The sequence below is a fragment of the Spea bombifrons genome, chromosome 1 (assembly GCF_027358695.1).
Source record: "Spea bombifrons isolate aSpeBom1 chromosome 1, aSpeBom1.2.pri, whole genome shotgun sequence".
In the NCBI taxonomy this organism is placed as follows: Eukaryota; Metazoa; Chordata; class Amphibia; order Anura; family Pelobatidae; genus Spea; species Spea bombifrons.
This window is the reverse complement of record NC_071087.1, coordinates 30,576,444-30,597,571: the sequence shown is the minus strand read 5'-3', so window position 1 is coordinate 30,597,571 and position 21,128 is coordinate 30,576,444.

The window sequence follows — 21,128 nt, the reverse complement described above, 5'->3', positions numbered from 1 at the left end:
TTTGTCATTTGTTGGTTAAGGAGGGAGGGGAGGAAAGCACAGATACATCTTAAGATGCAGTAGTCAATCTTAGTAGCTGTTCTTAAGGACAGATGGCAGCTTTCATATTCCATTCATTAATGTATTTTTCTCTTGGGCAGCAGAATAACCTTTAAAGTTGATTCAGTGCTATACTGGGAATAGCATGCTATAGTTTTCATTTCCGTGAAAAAAGAAAAGTTTCATAATTATGGAAATTCTCGTAAACTTTAAGATTTTGTGAATATATATATACTATATATATATATATATATATATATATATATATATATATATATATATATATATATATTTTGTATATTGAAAAGAATGCACCTAAATTCTTTTTTTTAGTTTCTGCTACAAAGTCACATTGATTAGAGTACCAGAACGTAATAAGTTTAAACATGAGTTAGCGTGAAAGAAAAAGATTTTAAGGGAACTATGTATGCTCAAGTACCTCATTTACATGGCTGTTACTGGAACCAAATGTGAATCAAATGGCCAGTTCAATGCATCAGGGCGCTGCTGTCTCTGTAACCCATATATTAATTATATGCCTCATGCCACCATCTTTCAATATATATGAGCTACTGACTGAGCACCAATGAATGCCACATATGCTTTGCAACATTTACATACAATACATTAGAATAATTCACAGAAAAAAAGAAACATGAATTAAAATGCACATTATATAATAACTATTATCGCATGCAATCCTGCATAGCATCAACTCCTTGAGTGCTATCTACGTGGGAGATACTTACTAGGCTAAGGGGGCTTAGGTTGCAAGCTACATATCTCTTACATAGCAGCACTCTGTTTACAGAGGCTGAATTATCTTCCATTAAATATGCATGCCTTGTGTTTACTCTTAATTGTGAGGCTCATCTGGACGGAAGAGAAGCCTGCTGATCAATCTGTGACTGATCATGAAGCTTCTCTGGTAATATGTTAAAGTAAACATGCTGACATGCCGGGATTAAAACCAGTTAAAAAAAAACATCGGCTACTGAGAAGAAATGAATATGCAAGGTGAAAAACAGTGTATAACTTCATATGAACAGATCTTATCTATAGTGTAAAAATAAAACACACAATATTTAAGGTGGCTGGAACACTTCTCAATAACAAAAAGAGTGCTCTAGAAAGGTGATACACCATGCCTGTTATATATTTACTCTTGTGAGTCATTGAGACTGGTAATTGTAATGTAGGGTGACCACACCTCGATTGCCCAGGACATTGTCTGCTTCTCTGTGAGACAGGGCTCCGGGCACGCTCTCTCGCCCCAAATGGAGGGACTGGGGAGAGGCTATTCACGTGGTGCTATTCACGTGCCATGTCAGTCGAGCTACCACAAGGGAGAAAGAGACAAAGAAAGAAGACAGAGGAATAAGAGGTAAGAAAAGAAGTAGAGCTGCAGAAACTGAGCCAGCAACGAAGAAGATAGGGAGACATTGAGAGTGAGTGAATGTTTGAGAAAGCGTGAGTAAGAAAATGTGAGAAATATGTTTGTATGTTTGAATTGTCATTGACTGATAAAATAATACCAAAATAAAGTCAACAGTTACTGCTAATACAGACATTGTGTAAAAAATATTTAACTTAATGATAGCATTTACAAAAATGATATGTGTGGTGTTAAACCAAATAAAAAAATATAGCACAAAGGTTTGTCTACATGCAATGGTATTTAATATAAGGTAATAACACAGCAAACACATTTATCCCAAATACACACGCATAGTCAAACCCCACAGGACCACGACACCCTTTTATCTCTCTCTCTATATACATATCTTTATAACAATTCCCTTCCACACACTTTGATCTCACCCACTGTTCCACATGTGATAATAGCTCACTGCTGGGAGCTGACTCTTACCACATCCACTATAGAGGAAAAAGAAAGAACAGAAGTCACAGGATGTTTGCAGTGTATTCATGCATCACTTCCTTTAAGGACTTGAATCTTGAACCGTGGGAGGGAAGGAAGGATTCTAAGAACGCCCACCTAAACCTTTTTGCTTTGTTTATGGAGATCACAACGACAAGACAAGTTACCACAATGTGAAGCCTGTCTGTTCTTGTATTTACTTATTCAGGATTTGGAATAAAAATGTGCAGTTTTGCAGTGGCATGATTTTTATACTAATTATTTTATAAATACAATTTAAACCATATAAAAACATTTATCATATGATACTTTTAAACCCTTCAAGACCAAGGGTATTTAACACCCTAATGTCTACCTCAGTATATAATGATGGGAGTTATGCTGTACAACTGTCAATGTCTGCCTTAGTATACAGTGATAAGAGTCATACTGTACCGCCTCTATATAATGAGTCATGCTGTACCATCATCAGTGCCTGGCTCGCTATATAATGATAGGAGTCATGCTATACCACCATCTAAGTCTGGCTTGCTATATGATGATAGGATTAGAGTGACCGCATACTGCAGCAATATGTAAATATTATGTGTATCCTCAAAAACATGGACGATCTGGTCAGTCTAATCCTATCATCATATTGCAAGCCAGATTTAGACAAGCAGTGAAAACATTCCTTGCATAACGTAAGTGCATACTTGTATTTCTTCAATAGAAATTAAATATATATAATGTGCTGTGTCCATTATTATCCACATTCTCTGTGAGTTTGGTTATGTATTTGAAAACATCAAATGGGTTTTGTGGGAAAGTGAAATTAGGATTCCACTAATTATGAAAATGCATTAGTTTTAGATTAAGTTACAGAAACTGAAACAGTTTGTGCAGCATTTAGTGGGACACTCCAGCCATCATATGCACTTTAAAACACGTGATTAGTCACGTGTTCCCATTTTGCAAATGCATTGGGGGATTCTGCTCCTTTTCCCACCCCCCCCAACTAAATAGCCTGTAGAAGATGCCATTGGCCGAATGCATCTCATTGCACGAGATGTACTCACTTCCTGTCAACTCCGACGATGTCTCTGCTGAACGCTGTGCGCAGACCCAAGTGCACATGAGTAAAGTCTTCCTTTATGGGAACACTTTCCTGCCAATGATTGGCTGCTAAAGCTGTCAATCAGTGACAGGGATACTCCCATTAGTTTTGTCAAAAAGTACTGCCACTGATTCAGCTTCAGCAACCATTCAGATCGTGGAGGAAGGAGGTAGATTTTGCATTATGGCTGCAAATTCTGTGTGAGGTAAGTGTTTTATTTTTTTTTATTTTGTAATAATGCATATTAAAGTACTCTCAGAGTGTTACAGAGTACTTTAATATGCATTCTCCTATAGTAGGGGTGCAAGGGACATGTCCTTTTTTTTAGGAGTGAAAAAAAAAAAAGCTAATTGATTTTTTTAATGTTTACTTACTTTATCCGTTATAAAGTTTTAAGGTAAACAAAACATTTATTACTGTGCCAGTTCAGGCAATCTGATGTATGAAATAAAATATCACATTACAATGATTTCACTTGCTGCTCAAATGAAGAGCTAACCCATGGGTAATCACATCAGCGACACTTTTTCCTACAGCCACAAGCGTAGAACAAAAACCTTTACCAGTAGAATTAATGTCTAGTCCATCAGTGACATCAGTTCTATATTCAGCTGATATCACATGCACTATCGATTTTCACAAACTGTACCTAGTTCTAATATTTTTCACAGTTACATAGATAATAGGAGAACATTACTTCAGCGGGAAACTAGATTCATTCAACAACATGCTTATCACTTGCGGTTATGAAATAAATCCCTTTTAATGAAAATTATTCTCAGCCTTTTCTGTTGTTGCCTTGCTTCTTTTGGCGGTGAGCTATTTTTTTGACGAGTGTTCGGGTCATTTGATTTAGCCCATCTGTCATACCATTTTCAAACATGTGAATTTTCTTCTGCCTAGAGGCAACTGTTAATGCAAGTGATGGGGTGAAAGGCAGTGCTAAAAAAGTGCTCATTCAATGTGGTAGAGACAGGTGTATTTGAAGATGAATGACAGAATGCTATAATGCCCCTGGTAGAAAATCACAGCAGTTGGAAGTAGTAAAGGTCACTGAAGGTTGGGTACAACAAGAATGTCATGTTTTTTTAACCCATTCAGCAACCTGATTATTTTGTTGTAATATTTTGTCTTGTGTACATCAGTGACATCAACCAACATGTTGAGGGCCTGTCAACTGTTCTGAGAACCACCTCTTGATATATGCATCCTATTTTAGATGGCTACATGGTTGTGTTTTGAAACATTGTGCATGCGTTAAATAGTTACTTCTGTAAAGGTGCATTAATCAGAAAAATAAGCCAGTGATATGACCCTAGCAAATGCATAAAGAGAAGGCAATAGTGGCAACTGTAAATGACCAGCTTTGGAAGCCTTGGGGTCCCCTGCACCACAGGGGCTTCAGGGGTCTACATTACATATGTCTATTAACCCCTTCAGGACCATGTTTGTGCTAAAGGACCAGAGCAGTTTTTGTGTACCAGGTACGTCACTGGTCCTATGAGAACACTTTGGCATGACATATCTGGTATGTCTCTAGAGATGAAGGGGGTTAAATTGCAATATACCCTTTCTGGATGATAGTTAAATAATCTCTTGGCATATCAATTTTAAAGAACATTACTTTAAATTCTAGGCTTGACAAAGAGCTTTCCTGACACTGATTGGCTGCTTGCCGCAAGTGGGCTGAAAACTAGACCATGAAGCGCCATGAGCTGCAGCTTCCTCTTAACTGTATCCCATACAGTTGAAGAATGCATATTAACCCCTTAAGGACAGAAGAGGTAATATTTAGTCCCCACAAAACAAGCCTTTAGGACCGACGACAGGGGTGGATTTAGATTTTGTGCTGTCCTAGGCCCGCTAAAAATCACGCGTCTCCTAATCTTAATTTGCCCCACCTCTTCCTGCCCAGGATACACCTGTTCATTTTTATGATCCACCCCTTACTCTGTAATCTCCATCCATTCATCTTTTGGTCCCACTCTCTACTCATTAGGTTTCACCTTTGAGCTCCACCTTCTCACTTTCTGTATATTAAGCGTGGATACTGAGTACTTACTTATATATCCAGTTATTCTGTACACCATTTCAGATGTACAAGAAACAAAAACTGTCTGCGCTTCTTACCCTAATAAAGTTGGCAACAAATATATAAACATAATATAAATGAGAGGTTTTGGTTATATGAATTGGCCAAAGCATAATTAAGCTCACCCGCCACGTCAAGGCACACTCTCAATAGGGTGAGAACCTACTCTCACCTCCTACATAGTGGGCACACAAAGCAGTTTATACTGCTACCAAAACCTTATTAATGTGTTGGGGGAGGTGCAATTAAACCTCCTCCCTATTAACCCCTGGACAGCAAGCTGCAACCAGACTGATGAGGAGCCAACAACCTCAAATATGTGCAAACAGGGAAAAGAAAAAAATGTCGGTGCGCTAAGCTAGTCACAGGCTCAAATAATACAAATGTGTAATACGAGGCCTACCAAACAGGTGTAAGCATGCTGCAAAAACAGTGTATTGGCTGTACCATGTATACAAGAAACAAAAACTGTCTGCGCTTCTTACCCTAATAAAGTTGGCAACAAATATATAAACATAATATTAATAAGGTTTTGGTAGCAGTATAAACTGCTTTGTGTGCCCACTATGTAGGAGGTGAGAGTAGGTTCTCACCCTATTGAGAGTGTGCCTTGACGTGGCGGGTGAGCTTAATTATGCTTTGGCCAATTCATATAACCAAAACATCTCATTTATATATAAATGACCAGAATACCAACCTACACTATATGATCAAAAATATGAATCCTGACCATGACACCTATATGAGCTTGTTGGACATCCCATTCCAAAATCATGGGCAAAAATATAGTGTTGCCCCCCCAGTTATAATAGTCTCCACTCTTCTGGGAAGGCTTTCCACATGATTTTAGAGTATATCTGTAGGAATTTGTGCCCATTCAGCCTAAAGAGCATTGGGTACCATAAGATTATTGAGATAGTTGCCTTACACTACTCCAGTTCAATTGCACCCACAGGAGACTGGAGCATAATTACCTTGGTTGTTGTTCCTTGTCATGTTTAAAAGATATTGGAGAAAACAACTTTTCTATATTTGTTTATTGTAACAGACTATGAATTTGTGTACTTATTTGACACATTGCAGTTAATTTACCCTTTATATTCCTTCTATATCATTTTGCTATAAACATTGAGGCAGACACAGTCCCCTTTTTTCTGCAGCTGTACAGTGTGAATAGCAAGGCCATCTATTTGTCAAGGTTCTGCACTAATGAATGTTATTGAGCTGAGATGTTATATATAAATATTGATACAAAAAAGTTGCTAGATAATAGGCAGGATAATGAATATGGGGCTAACCAGTTCAGCTAGATGCCAAAACCAAAGAGACACGAAAGGATTTAAAGGGCAAAACCCAGGTATAAATGATATAATGAAATATAACTTTGAATTCATAAAGCTAAAAATAAATGAAACAATAATGATTAAACCCTCCATAATATGTATGAAATAAATCAGACACTAACACAACAATGTGCATACTGCACAAGTGTATAATACATTGCCATAAGACACTCAAATGGTTAAAAAAACAAATACTAAAAAGCACACTATGAATCCCCATACCCTACCATTTTAAGCAAAGAAATATATGTAACATATATACAGTGGACATAAAAAGTCTACACACCCCTGTTAAAATGCCAGGTTCTTGTTATTTTATAGAATGAGGCAAAGATAAATCATGTCAGAACTTTTTCCACCTTTAATGTGACCTATAACGTGAACAATTCAAATCCAAAACAAACTGAAATCTTTGAGGGAAAACAAACAAACAACCAAAAAACCCACAAGAGCTTGGTTGCATAAGTGTGCCCATCATTTGATTTTATTACAGCAGTCTTTTTGGGTAGGAGTCTATCAGCATGGCACATCTTGACATGGCAATATATGCCCACTCTTCTTTGCAAAAGCGCTCCAAATCTGTCAGATTGCGAGGACATCTCCTGTGCACAGCCCTCTTCAGATTACCCCACAGATGTTCAATTGGATTCAGGTCTGGGCTCTGGCTGGGCCATTCCAAAACATTAATCTTCTTCTGGGAAGCCATACTTTTGTCGTTGTCATGCTGAAAGGTGAATTCCTCTTCAGCTTCCTAACGGACGCCTGAAGGTTTTGTGCTAAAATTGCCTGGTATTTGGAACTGTTCATAATTCCTTCCACCCTGACTAAGGCCCTGGTTCCAGCTGAAGAAAAACAGCCCCAAAGCATGATGCTGCCACCACCATTCTTCCCTGTGGGTTTGGTGTTCTTTGGGTGATGTGCAGTATTGTTTTTGCGCCAAACATACCTTCTGGAATTATGGCCAAAAGGCTCAACCTCGGTTTCATCAGACCACAACACATTTTCCTACGTGTTTTTGAGGGACTTGATGTTTGATGCAAACTTCAGCCAGGCTTAAATGTTTTCCTTTGTAAGAAAAGGCTTCCATCTTGCCACCCTACCCCATAGCCCATTCATATGAAGAATACTGGAGACTGTTGTCACATGTAGCACACAGCCAGTACAGCCAGAAATTCCTGCAGTTCCTTTAATGTTGCAGTAGGCATCTTGTAAGCCTCCCTGACCAGTTTTCTTCTCGTCTTTTCATCAATTTTGAAGGGACGTCCAGTTCTTGGTAATGCCTCTGTTGTGCTATATTGTCTCCACTTGATGATGATTGTCTTCACTGTGTTCCATGGTATATCTAATGCTTTTGAAATTCTCCTAACAGATATCTTTCAACAATGAGATCCCTCTGATGCTTTGGAAGCTCTCTGCAGACCATGGCTTTTGCTGTGAGATGCAACTAAGCAAATGTCAGGTAAATCCTACTAGAACAGCTGAACTTTATTTGTGATTAATCAGAGTCACTTTAAATGATGGCAGATATAATGACTTCTATTTAACATGAGTTTGAATGTGATTGGTTAATTCTGAACACAGCCACAGCCCCAGTTATAAGAGGGTGTGCACACTTATACAACCTCAAAGATTTCAGTTTGTTTGCAATTGAATTGTTCACGTTATAGGTCACATTAAAGGTAGAAAAAGACATGATTTATCTTTGTCTCATTCTTTAACATCACAAGAACCTGGCATTTTAACAGGGGTGTGTAGACTTTTTAAATCCACTGTATGAAACAAAACTATGTATCAATATGAATAAGTAAATGAATAGATAAATGACCCGTAATGCAAAAGTAAAGTATCTACTCTACTATCAAACATCAGCCCATGCATCAGTTCTGGGTTGTGAACGGCCTTATCAAAATGGCTTGCCAAAGGCACTGCCATAAAAACTATTCTAAAGTAAAAGAAACGGACAGGTACGGTAGGTATGCTTGCATGCATTTACCGTGTTTTTTTTACTAAACTTTTACTTCTCTTTTACTACATCACATGACCCTGCTGCATTCTTGCCTCCCTGGGCTGGTCCAAAATTGTTCACAATCTTACCTGGGCCGGCTGGCAATTGCCCCCCTGGCCCCGGACCAGCTCACCACTGCATAGTGTATTATATCACTTAACCCTTTATTTTCTATTTGCCTACCCATTTCAATGCTGTGTGCTATTGTGCAGAGACCCCACAATTTGATCCCACATTAGCTGGACTGCCAGTTTTTGCTTTGTACCTCTTTGCACAATCCACCAAGATATCAAAACTATTTTGGGGTTGAGAATATTTGCCAAATTGTTTGCTGACTCATTTTTATTTTTTATTCTCTAAATCAAACATAGAACCTTTTTACAACTGGAAGCACTGCACAGACAAGGTTTGCAGTGTGTCTACTACCATATTCCCATGTAGATTATTTCCTATTTAAGGCTACAGATGCCATATACACTATATGACCAAAAGTATGTGGATACCTGACAATCACACTTAGCCTCCACTCTTCTGGAAAGGCTTTCAAAGATTGTGGAATATGTCTGTGGGAATCCGTGCCCATTCTGCCAAAACAGCATTTGTGAGGTCAGACATTCAATGTTGTTCAGTGGAGTTATTATCAGGGCTCAATGCAGGCTTCTTGAGTTTCTCCACACCAACCTTGTCAAACCATGTCTTTATGGACCTTGCCTTGAGCACACGGGCACAGTCAAGCTGGAACAGGAAAGGGCCTTGCACAAACTGGTGCTACATAGTTGGAAGCATACAATGTCATTGCATGCTGTAGCATTAAAATATAACATCTAAGGGGCTTGGCACAAACTCTGAAAAAAGAGTACAGTGGCAGTGTGTTTTACGGCACTTCAGCCAACGCTTGTCATTGCGCACAGTGATCTCCTGCTTGTTGTGCAGCTGCCCGGTCATGGAAACCCATTTCATGAAGCTCGTCACATGCAGTCATGGTACTGAAGTTGTTCCAGATGCAGTTTGGAACTCTGTAGTGAGTAATGCTGGGAACAGATTATTTTTACGCTCTACCCAAGCTAAGGAAAGAAGAGGTAACATTGTCTAAGAACCCTTTTGGGAGGCACTTATCCCAAGCCCCGTTTTCTAAACTCTCCTGCACGCAAGTGTGTAAGTGGTTGTTTTTTAAATAATTTTTTTGTGAGTGCAAATTCGAGTTAGATTTTTTGATGAAAACTTGTAAAGGAAACAAACGTTCTGATCATTAGAGACAACAGTCAAGTCATGGCAATCGAGTACATTACCTATTTAACTGTAACAGTAACAGGGGGTATATTACATACTTTTTTATATAAGCCAATGTTTAATTTTCTCTTCATTAACATAATAATTATATCATTGTAAATATTGGGACAAAGCACTGCTTCACATGATATCAAAAAAACAGCATATGGGCAAACGATTAGCAATGTGCTGGCTCCCCGGTACAGATAAGGATAATGGTTGGAGATGTTTTAAGCTCATTGGGGAACACACCAATATTCAGAGCTGGTCTCATATTACTGCTGGGCAGACAAAGTAGAGAGACATCCCTTTGGCATTAAAGATATTAAGGTAGTTTAAATTCATTAACAAGGATTTCAGTCTGAATGAGCGATTAGCTACCTATTTTAATCTAAAACAGTGTATCTCAGCATTCTCCTAATGCATCCCTAACTGATCAGGTTTTAAGCACCTTCCTGATAGAGCAGTACAAGAAACTCATTAAAGAGATACCATTAATTATCATGCCTTACATAAAATCTTGTAAAATAGTCTTTAGAGTGATGTACAGGTCAGTTTAAATGCAATTCTATTGTGCACACCATTTAGATGATTTCTTTTTACTAAGGAAATTCATTTAAATGTTTAAAGTAACAATAGGCAGTGGTTCCTGGAGGCTCTACAGCCACTGAAGCCCTGTTTCTGGTAGTTTGGTATAACACATCCATACTTTTAAATGGCATTCCTATCTAGTTTTGCCCTAGGTCTCAGAAATATCCTTCCATTATATATTTAATATTGTCTTGGCCTATATAAACCCACATGTTTCATACAGTACAGCCCAGGATGGATAAAACATTAACAATTAAAAAAAGAAATACGATGAAAAAATTTCAACTTGCCATGACATGATTTTTGAAAAAGAAACTAGAATGTCACTGCTGCGAAACTAGAGTCCCTTGTGATAAATTGTCAGTGCTCACATGGCTTGAAATAGCCAATCAATGAGTTAGCAGGACGCCCACTGACATCAGTGGGTAGTCCTGGTCGTGTCCCGCAAACATAGGCTCCGAGTAGCCGGAGCCCAAACCTTCTCAGCTATGCACATGAGTGAAAGACAAGGAAGACCACCACTGCTGAAAGCAAAACATAAAAAGGCATGCCTAATCTTCACCAGAACCTACCTAATCAAATCACAATTTTGGAAAAATATTCTATGGACAGATGAAACCAAAGTAGACAGCAAAATGCAGGACAGCAATACATGTGTATGTAACAAACAGGTTTACTGTTTAAAAAATGAGAATTTGTGCATGTAAGTGGTATATGTACACATGCATGTGGACCCAGGACATTTCCTTTGATGGCAATATTAAGCAATTTATGCTATAAAGTACTGTACATACCAATGGTAAAAAGGCATAGGTGAGCATATAATGTAGATAGGTGGACTTGATGGTAACACAGGAATGATGGAACATATATTAAATATGTCATGTATGTCAATGGTTATTATACAGCCTGCCATTATAACATGTGTATACTATTTAGTATATGACATAAGCATCCTATAGAAATGCAACAATTAAAATTAGAGCTTTGTAGATAAACTGTACTTTTCGCTGAAATCATAAATAGCTTTCTTCATAACACAATTAAAGTGAGTGAATGTTAAATAACCTTTAGAAACGCTGGGCACAGCCTTCCGGATACCACTGAGCTAGTCTAGAAAACCATGATGTTATACAATGTGACATTAATCATGTGAACTGCTTTCCTAAAATATCACAAGGCTAAAATGCTTCTCCCACAAAATCCAATTACAATATTTTGATAAGATGCACAGAGTACACAACATAATTTAAAGATGATGCTCTGTGGTCTTGAAATAATATTTTGTTGACCTATTGTAATGAGCTCAATTACAGATAATTGTGTGTTTATAATAACCCCAATTAAACCCCAGGGAAACACTGTCTGTTCTTGTTTAAATTAATATCATATTTCCTGATTCTATAAACTGGCCTAGATTACCCACAGAGTCTTAAGCATGAAGATAATTTACTTATCAAACTCATAACACTTATGCTTGGTTTGCTAATAGATCTTTATGGTACACCCCTACAACACATTTTTGTTTAGATGTATGTTATGTATACTTCTACCTCTGTAGGAACTTCTGTCTTTGTCTTGCGTCCATGAATTCTATATTTTTGGTTCTTAAAAATAAACTTACTTAAAGAATTCCCAACACACGAAATAGCTTATTTTATACCAACAAAGGTCTCAAGCTGCAACTTGGCTTAAGTCCCAAAGGGACCTGGGCCAATCTATTATTAGTCCTACGGGACAGGGGAACTTTCTATTAACTTTTCAGCCACTCAACTTAACAGTGCTAAAATCAGATATGATCTCAGCCAATATCATTATTATATAGACTATTCATCCTGCAAAAAAGCAGGGAACAGAAAATTAGACTTACTGCATCTAGATAGACTATGTAAATTGGGAAGGCAGGAGTTTGGCCTAGTGAGGTGGCCCCCTTGAAGGTGTACACACATGAGCAGTTGTTTTGCTTCAATATTTTAGCTACAATATTTATTCATTACTTCATAGAAGTAAGAAACCTAGTATAGATTAAATAATTATAGATTTCCATTATCTTATTATAAACGTGTAATATTTTGTATCTTAAAATCCAGTCCAGAAAATAGCACATGTATCTCAGTGGAAAGCATGTTATGTAACATAGCCACGATTTCTAAGTGCACTCCACATTAATACAAAGTGTTAGAAATGTTAACTGTTGGTTAGCTATAGTCTTTGCTGGGTGGTACATGGAAAAGCAAAAATACAGCTGCAAAAATGAAAACCAAAGTTAAAAAATAGTTTGGGTGTCTTTTCATGTCAAACAAAATGTCAGACTATTCATGAGCAAGTGTATAATACGACTGCATATGGTGATGAATTGTAAGTGGACTGTCACTGCTCTGTGAAAGCCTGTGTCAGACTGGATGTCCTTCATCGTGACAAGCTGTCCAAAAGCTTTGAGTATTGTAAGAAATCATTTTTATACTTTTATTTTGTTCTGCACATTTTAGGCCTGAATGCAACTTGAGTGCTAGGAACATATGGTATCAATTAAGTGACGTAGTTTAGAGGGTCTTCTGTGGAATGCCGGTGTATCATATTACTGTTCCAATAGGATTCCGTTACGTATACCCTAACCAAATGTAAAGGGGTATAAATTGGCATGACGACAAGGATAAGGTCTCTTTCCACGCTCTCATCTTCATCTCACCAAGATACTAAGCCTACAGTACCTTTTATCAACATTTGTTCCAGCATTGGTATTGTATGAATTGATAATTTGTCATCAAATAAACCTAATTAATAGACTTTGAAGCTGTGGTCTTGATTGCTGTTTGATCACTTGAGAAGCTTAGATATTCAAGACAAAGAATATTCTAACAAGTATTTTTTTTGTTTGTTTAGTATAGAATATCTTGTTTTAATGTCAGATATATGCTTAATGGGTGCATAATTATATTGCTTACACATTTGGAAAATAAAGGTTAAAGTGGAAATAATGTCTATTCAAAATCTTTATGTTATAGTATTCCAGGGATTGCACATAATTAGCTTCTCACGAGTTTGGCCTATATTTGGTGATCCTAAATATAACTATTAATCCAAATGTCCACATCATTGGCTCCAAAATGTGGTGGATATTTTTTTGTGCTTTAGGCATAAAAAAAAGAAGTTATAAAATAAGAAGAATTAAACACCACATGGTGACCCACACTAAAACCATACACTAAAGCCTACCCACACATGAAAAGACCAAATGCTAACACACACATGGGGGCACCATACAATAACATACATAAAGTGTACTTCATGTGGAGTTTTCATTCAGTAAGAGAGTATGAGCTGCTGCCATGCTGCTGGCCTTCCACTGCAAGGAACACACATTCTTATGCACCGAGCAATAAGATGTGTCTAGACTATAGCCAGGCTAAATTGGATCATTAGAGTAGATGTTATACAATATATACATATTACCTGGACGGACTGACGTCCAGGTGGATGGGCCGTGGCTGGATTAGTAACGGGCACAGAGCTACATTTCGATTCAGACGCCAGCAAGGTGGAAGAGGGGTACTGGTATGGACTGGTATTATCTAAGATGAGCTAGTTGGACTTTTTTGGGTTGAAGATGGACTCAACTCCCAAACCTACTGCCGGTTTTTAGAAGACACTTTCTTGAAACATGATTTTTATGCAGGACAATGCTCCATCTCATGCATCGAAGTACTCCATTGCATGGCTAGCCAGTAAAGGCCTTCAAGATGAAAAAATAATGACATGTCCCCCCTCCTCACCTGACCTAAACTTTATTGAGAACTTGTGGGCCCTTCTTAAATGTCAGATTTACACTGAAAGGAAACAGTACACCTCTCTGAACAGTGTCTGGGAGACTGTAGTTGCTGCTGCACAAAATGTTGATCAACAGATCAAGAAACGTTAATGGAAGGCTTAAGACTTTTATTGAAAAGAAGGGTGGCTATTTTGGTTATTTTTTTTTTGTGGAAATGTCACAATGTTTATTTTGTAAATTTTGAGTTGTTTGTATAGTATTCTCACTTTATTAGATGAAAATAAACATGTACGATGGGAAAATTATTGTTTTTCATTTAGTTGCATAATAATTCCGCATACTAATAGTTGCCCAATAATTGTTCACACAGATATTCTCCTAAGAAAGCCAAAAACCTCAGTTTAAGGTTTCTTGTCATTTTGGATTGAAAGAGAGCACTGCAGTTGTTCAATAATAAAATGAATCCTCAAAAATACAACTTGCCTAATAATTGTGCACACAGTGTAAAGACGCCACATTACCAGACTATGGTAGCCATCTTAGGATAGCTGTAGAGCTATGCATGTAACTACATACACATGTATGTATTAGTGGACCACTTATCACTAGGATAATTCACATCACACCTGTATACCTTGGCACTGGAGGGGAAGTTGGTGGGGAGTGCTACAATGCTGCTCCCACGACCCGGAAGTTCCCCATGGTGACCCAGTGACCCCCAGCTTCAGTCTCCAGGCGAAACCTGTTTCATAAAATGTCCTAGTTGAATGAATTAAAGAATAAAATTGGTTTGATGTGATGGATTTTTTCCCTTTCCCTTTTTCTATTCATGCCTTCTGCTGATGTTTTTTTATATTAAAAAAAAAAACAATAAAAAAAGTTTCTCTGTGTAAGTTGCAGGATATAAACCATTTTCTTATAATCTTTCAAAATGCCACGTTTAATGGCCTAGTTTAAAAAAACACACTGACCTCCCCTAAAGTGAGGTTACCGTATTGATAGCTCACTATTTCATCTTGAACCTATCAATATTGCAATATAACAACTAAAATATTTTCTTTTTTTTATGTGCTCATTAAAAATACTAGGTTGCAAAAACATCACATTAATTCAACAATAACGTTACAGTTGTTTAATCAATAAGACACAATATTAACAAATCCTCTTGTTTTGATATAGTTTTTGTCCGCAGGTATTTGTAAAATAAAACATAATTTGCTGGTATGTGTATGTAATGCAGAGTGAATATTAATAAAAGGACTGGGAATAGAATATCCAATATAGTTTAAATATAGTTTATTCATTACACGCTTAAACATCTCCCAGTAATATGTTTTCCCAACCAAATATCCCTAATATAAGCTATATTTATAACTGCACCTTATACAAGGTATCTACTTTAATGGATGTGATCCTAATCTAATCAGACCTCATTTAATTGAACATAATATTGCGTTCATAAATCTGAGCTTTTCATCGAAGAATTATCACATTTTATGTCTGCTGAGCCAACACTGAATTTAGTGGAAAAAAACCATCTGGCTACAAATGGTAACCACACTTTGCTTTATGTACTCTGCAAACAAATTAAGGCAATATAATGGCAGAATTGCATGCTTAGGATATATATTTTTTACTTTAACAGTATTATTGACTTAAAAGGTATTAATATAATACATGTGCCCTTGGTTGCCATTAGTAACACTGAATGTTGTAGGAGCAGAGATTCACAAATCAAATAATATTGCTGTCATGTAAATATAGTTAATTAACTGGTTTCTAAGGTACTAATGCTGCTTCAAAAGAGGGAGTTCATTTTGAAGAAATATGTGATTTTATCATCTGTGAAAAACACAATAATGACCAATAAGTATTGAAAGGCTGGTGCAAAACTATAAAAAAGGAACAAAAAGTGATGCGCTCCTGTGTAAGCAGCATAAAGACAGGAGTTCCACCAAAAGCCTAACCTAACTATTTTAAAATGCAGTATGCAATACATATACTACAAATGTATACAAATAAATAAGTTGTGCAAGTAAAAAAGATATACAAATAAATAGATTAGAAATATGTGCAAATAGATTAGTGCTGATATATCAATAAATATATGTAATGTATATCAAAATCTATGAAGAAACAAATGTAACATTTATCAAAAGTGCTCAATATATAAAAAGATTTTTGAATAATACCATATGAATAAATAATAAATAAAAGAATAGATAAATAGATATTTCAGCAAAGTCCAATATAATATTACTCAGATCATAAAAATCATCCAAAAGAATTCATCCAAAAAGATCAACGAGAATTCAAAGGGAGATCCAATTGATGTTTCTCTCCTAGGGTAATGGCTCCTCAAAGAAAATGAAGAAAGATCAAATAATGATTAATTCATAGATAAGATATAACCATAAATGTCTACACAAATAATTATTAGTAACACCTTCCCCAGGTCAGCCCCCCCATATTAAGAATTTTAGTAACTTCTATTCTCCCATGTGGTTAATTGATCTTTCTAATTGGCACTGGCACTTTTTTATTAGCACTAGCACTTATACACAATATAATTGCTCTGTATACATTTAAATAGAGCCAGTCTTAAGTTTACTAATTCAATAAATTATATATTTTACCCTATGTATTTACACTATTGCATCTTCCTTTTGTTTTCTTCATTTTCTTTGTGGAGCCACTAACCCTAGGAGGAAAACTATAAACCCACTGGCAGTAATGCATTAATGTGATCAATCACTTTGTTGTTTAAAAGTTTATTTTATTCAGTTGATGGTGCACGCTTTTCTCTATAACATTTTCTTATTACATTTTTATAACATTTTCTCTAAATCTTCATTCTACTTCCAGTCTCTACTGAAGAGAGAATGTTTTTATGTTCTCTTAATGCACAATGAACTGCACATTACAGGTCAAAGCAATGACCGCTGCAAAGATGCATCATGCACACCAAAAAATATGAACAAACATCTTTGTCCTGAAAATATTAAAAAACCTCTAGCCCAATATACAGCAATATTTATGTCATTTGCACAACAAGGCCAAAATGTTTTTTTTTTTTTAATCTGCTACAGCCACCCTGGTTGTTTACTGTAGGGCAGGTATGGGGATTAGGCCTGGCACTATAAAATCAATGGCCGATAAATGTGCAGCAGTCTGCTGGAGACACGTGTCTGAACGCTATGCTCTGATGCTCTTGCAGTGTTTTGTTATGTGGATCTAGCTGGTAGCCCAACACTAAGGGTCTAAATCTGCTGTGTGAGAGGAAAGATAGAAAGGAAAGAGAAGGACAAATCATAAGAATGCATCAAAGAGAAGGTGAGCAAATATAGAGAAAGAGGAGAGAGGGAGAAAAGAGAGATGGGAGGAGATCTGGGTGCTGGGGCAAGTCCTGTGTGTGCAGGCTGGGCGGTGGAGCCATTCCTATGTACATAATCTGGGTGCTGGGCCAGTCCTATGGGTGCTGGGCAGTTCTGTGGATGCAATCTCAGTTCTGGGGCAAGTCCTATGGGCGCAGTCTTGGTGCTGGACAAGTCCTATGTGTGAAGTATGGGGGCCAGGACTGGGCTTTGGGGTGTGTGACCTGTGATTGGTTCTCTTGTTCTGCTCCCAAATTGTACACAATTGGTATGCACTGTAAACCCTTTTTAAGAAAAAAATTGCTTGTCTGGATTTGCATTTACTGTATTTGCTTGATTATAAAATGACCCTGATTATAAGACGACCCCCCAAAATCTGAATATTAATTTATGAAAAAAAGAGCCTGAATATAATATGACCCTATAGGAAAAAGGTTTTTCCGGTAAATGTTAATTCATGTAGACTATGTGAACTATTTTTTTTAATGAAAGCTATGATTGAAAAAAATATTTTATTTTTATTTCTGGTTTTTTTCCAACCTGCCCCCCCAGTTATGCACATCTACCCCAGGCTTTCCACTCTGCCCCAGAAATGCCTTATATCCCCTATATGCCACTGTGCCCCATGATATGCCTTTTTATCCCTCTAAATGCCACTGTGCCCCATGATATGCCTTTTAACCCTCTAAATGCCACTCTGCCTCCAGAAATGCCTTATACCCCTATATGCCACTCTGGCATTTAGGGGGTTAAAAGGCATATTATGGGGCAGAGTGGCATATAGGGAGGTATAAGGCATTTCAGGAGGCAGAGTGGCATATAGAGGGTTAAAATGCATTTCTGGAGGCAGAGTGGCATTAAGGAGGTTAAAAGGCATTTCATAGAGCACTCTGCCTCCCCCCCTCCCTCCTCCAAACTTACCGTTGCTTCTGAGTCCTTGGTGGGAGGTGCGGTTAGCAGCGGGTGTTGTCTGCGTCTATCACGCAGATCTTCCCCGGCTGTCAGAGATCAGAGTTCCCCGCTGCCCGGAGAACACACCGGGGAATCAGAAGCACTGGTAAGTTGGGCTGGGGGGCATAAGACAGGAGGATCCAGGTCCCCTGCAGCGCTGCAGGAGATCTGGATCCTAGTCTCATAGTCAGACCTTCTGATTATAAGACGTCTGATTATAAAACGACTCCGATAATAAGACGAGGGGTATTTTTCTGGGAAAAAACTCGTCTTATAATCGAGCAAATACGGTATTTCTTCTGGAGAAACCGAATCAATCTTATATTTTATTTAGAATCATATAATGTCGATTTAATTTTTTATGATGCAAACTGACCCTGATCAAAACATTCTGCATTATACATGTTATTAGATTTATATTATGCCACTGACCTGTGCTTTAAAGTGGAGGCATGAATTTTATATAATTTTATATAAAAAGGAAAGGAAACAGTACACCTCTCTGAACAGTGTCTGGGAGACTGTAGTTGCTGTTGCACAAAATGTTGATCAACAGATCAAGAAACGTTAATGGAAGGCTTAAGACTTTTATTGAAAAGAAGGGTGGCTATTTTGGCTATTGTTTTTTTTTTTTTTGGAAATGTCACAAATGTTTATTTTGTAAATTTTGAGTTGTTTGTTTAGTATTCTCACTTTATTAGATTAAAATAAACATGTACGATGGGAAAATTATTGTTTTTCATTTAGTTGCATAATAATTCCGCATACTAATAGTTGCCCAATAATTGTGCACACATAGATATTCTCCTATTTATCAATGTAGGGGAATCCCTTGGACAATGCTAAATCTTTACATTGACCTTCACAAATACACACTATTACAGCTAACTCTGGAAAAAAAGATAGAAATGTGTTATTATTATTATTATAATAACTATTCTTTTATGACCGTATTTTATTTAAATCCAATTTACTTTAGGTTGTGTACAAAAACAACAATTACAATTTAAAGCGTTAAATCAGCAGACTAACTATACTAACATTAGGCTATTTTGATTATGAGTTTTTAACCAAATGAAAGACATTGGGGTTTTCACTGGAAGTGGCTATCCCGATGGATGAACAGACATAAATTATGCCATCAATCATGGCATAGGGAACCTGGGGATGGGGGTATTTTTAAGAAAAAAATAAAAAACATAAAGAAATCTAGTTATCCTGTTTTAGCATATGTTGTACACAATAAACATCTTGAAACATTGTTAGGGGACTATTGTTTTAAATAATTCAAAACATTTCTGAAAGTGTGAAGTTGTCCAAAACTAACACAAATATAAATATATGCTTATTAAAAAATATAAAATAAAGAAAATATGCCACAACCATACCTATATTTGTAGTGAAAAGGTTAATGCACAAGAATAAAGATAATGCCATTGATAGATTCACTTGAAGTATGTTTTCATGCCCTGAAGCGCCTTCATGACATGAAAGATATATGGTAGTCAAAGACACCATAAATAACAATTTGAAGAGCTCTTAGCTACACATGCTTAACTCCCTTGTATTAAGTATATATATTGAATTTACTAAAATGACATTTATATTGGACAATGTAGTATTTGTCCTGATGTTATATGTACTGTACCTTGTAAAGCATTATTTTCATTTTAATAAAGCCACTAAAACTGTGTTCAGTATGAAATGATTGGTTAAAATTTTTACTCCTAATGAGTGGGAGATCATAAAACTGTTGTCAACAGTGTATTTTGCAGATAAGGCTCTTTATCTTAATCAATGAACAAAGACAGAATGTCAGGATAATAAATTAGTCCTACCGCTCTCTAATCTATCTGGCCAATGTTTGAGGTTTAGAAAAATTAATAATTTTTTGTACTATCTGATGCATCATACAGATGATCTATAAATGGATTTGACGACTCTCCAAGGTTGGCTTGACAACCGTAGGGAAACGGAACAAAGTATTATCTTCCTTTAATTCTCAGCTCAAGACACTAAATTACTTTCCAACGTGGAGCTGTCATGCATAACATACACAATTATTGGAAGTAATAACTAAGGACCATTCAGCTGGTTTTAGGATTTTCATTACGTTTGCTGAATTTTATGCATTAAGTTAAACAATGAGCTGAATTACAGGTGAAAAATAATGAAACCAAAGAACACTCACTGATAAAAAATATCTTCAGATGATCTTATCATTACGCTATGTTAATTAAGTAGACAATCATCAACATGTGGTTTTTAGGTAAAAGATAAATGATGGGAAATGAAAAGCTTCCTTTTAACTCTGACATTTCCTCATTAATCATCAAACGACAGAGAATACAGATAGTTTTGTAACAATACAATATTACAGCAATACAATTCCCAATAAATGGACAGATTTGATGAGTAAAGATAAGCTCCAGAAATGAAATATATCATACTTGAGGCTGTGTGACCAATGAAGTAAAAGGAAAGAACCATGACAAACTATAATTTGCTTACTGGGTAGTTATAAGATGCTTTGTTTTCTTTGCATTATTCATGCATATATTGCTTTACCTCTGTAGCTTGACTGATAACAGCGAAAGGTTTATTGAATAGGCCTGTTTCGTTCAACGTTCTGTTCCTGTTCACAATCCAATTATATAAGCGTCTTTGAGGTTGGATTTAGAAACTTTCACTGTCTAATGCTATAAAAGTTTTATTCC